This window comes from Microtus ochrogaster, chromosome 10, assembly GCF_000317375.1.
Source record: "Microtus ochrogaster isolate Prairie Vole_2 chromosome 10, MicOch1.0, whole genome shotgun sequence".
Taxonomy (NCBI): Eukaryota; Metazoa; Chordata; class Mammalia; order Rodentia; family Cricetidae; genus Microtus; species Microtus ochrogaster.
In genome coordinates this window covers 76,295,136-76,297,163 of record NC_022016.1, presented here as the reverse complement: position 1 = coordinate 76,297,163, position 2,028 = coordinate 76,295,136, and positions in this window count along the sequence as shown.

The window sequence follows — 2,028 nt, the reverse complement described above, 5'->3', positions numbered from 1 at the left end:
AAAAAAAAAAGAAAAAGAAAAGAGAAAAAAGAAAGAAATCCCGGTTTCCATCATTTGTGGAGATACAGTGTCAGGCGGATACTTACTCTCTAAAGGCTCAAGAGAAAACAGCCTTTGTACTTGCAACTTTCCTCAAAGTTTGAAATTGTTGCGGAAAAAAAATTCCTGAATGGTGACAAGATGAGTACCACTTGAAATAGCAGAACTTACTACGGCTACCTTAAATGCACAGTGTGATTCCTGGATTTGTGGACAGACACTTGTGGGCAAACTAGCAGGGAGTCTCCCTCTAGCCACAGCCTCCAAGGTCCTACTGAAGATGTTCCTCCTCCAGGCCTCATTGAGTATTCCTATAAAGGGTTATCACCCATCCCGTGACTGGACTGGAGATACAAGTTGTTTGCTTTGTTTTCTTGGTGAGTAATCATATATAATTCATATAGAACCGTGGGCTTCTGTACTGTTATTATTTTATATAAATTTTATATTCCTGTTTAAATCTTCTAAGAATGTTATCTTCCTAATTATATTGTAACCAGTTTAGCAGTAGGTACCATTTATAATGTATTTTTCTCCTCAATGTGCCTAATATATATTTTGCAATAACATTGCCACATCAATGCCAAGGACTTCCAAAGACTAATTATCATGTTTTCCTGGCATATCACATACAAGGCACTGTAAGCAATAATTTATTACCAGCATCGGATACATTGCAGCTTTATAAAACACCTACGCACCCATGATCTCATTTGTTTTTCTAACAGCTCTCTGAGGTCAGAGCTGCCTGTGATAAGCTCGGAGAGCTACTTACTGGTAAACACATAACTATTGAATGGCAGGTGGAATGTGGACCTTGTTCTGCAGATTTCCAGCCCACTGCTACTTCTGCTCCACCACAAGGAACAGATAATAAATCTATACACAGTGATGGTCATAGATACTGTATTCATTTTCTGTTGCATACAAAACAAATTGACGCAAGCTTAGCAGCTTAGATACCACAAGTGTGTGATGGTCTACTTCTGTTGAGCAGAAGTTGGACACAAGTCACACAGCGCTAAAATTAAAAGTTGAGCCAGGTATAGTGACTGATACATCCCTATAACCGCAGCAGTTAAGAGCCAGAGGCAGGAGGATTGTTACAAGTGTGAAGCCAGCCTGGGATACAGAAAGAGCACCAGACCAGCCTGGGTTATAGAGCAAGGTGCCATTTCAAATAAAATCTAAAGAAAAAAAGTAAAGACACCGACATAGTTGTGTTCCTCCCTTGTTTGTCTTCATTCTATGTACTAGGGGTCTTGGCAGGCAGATGCTCCACATCCCTCAACTGTTCGCATCCCTTTCCTAATGATCTAGAAGAGCCACTCCTAACTTCTACATACTGCTCGAATTCTTTGACTTATGTCCCTCTTGCTCATCTTCAAAGCAAGACACATGGCCTCTCTCTGTAGTTATGTCTCCCTTTATTCTCCTTGGAAAGACCCTGGGTTGAACGCACCAGATAATCCAATATAATCTTCCTATTTCAGGATTAGCTACCTAATAATCTTAATTCCTTCAGCAAACTTAACTAATATCTGTTATTTATAATAATGTATTCGCAGATTCCGTGGGTCAAGACATGGACATATTTGGGAGATCATCATTCTGCCTGTTTGTGTATGTGCGCCTACAATTTCAAATCCCAAAGATCCATTCAGCAAGTTCAGATCTTAACTCGGGTCCTGACTAGCTTTCCAGCTACTGAAAAGTCATTTGAATCCAGCAAGACAATCTGTTTACTGGAATAGTGATGTTCAACTACATAAAAATGAGCAGCCTCCGAGTCCACTCATGTTCCACTCAACAAGTACCGTCACTGAGGTCTGCCAAGGATATATAACAAGTAAAAAAAAAAGTACAAATCTTTAATCCCAGCCCTTGGGAGGTAGAAGCAGGTGGATCTCTAGCTCTCAGCCAGCCTGGTCTACAGATTCAAGGCTACACACACACACACACACACACACACACACACACACACACACA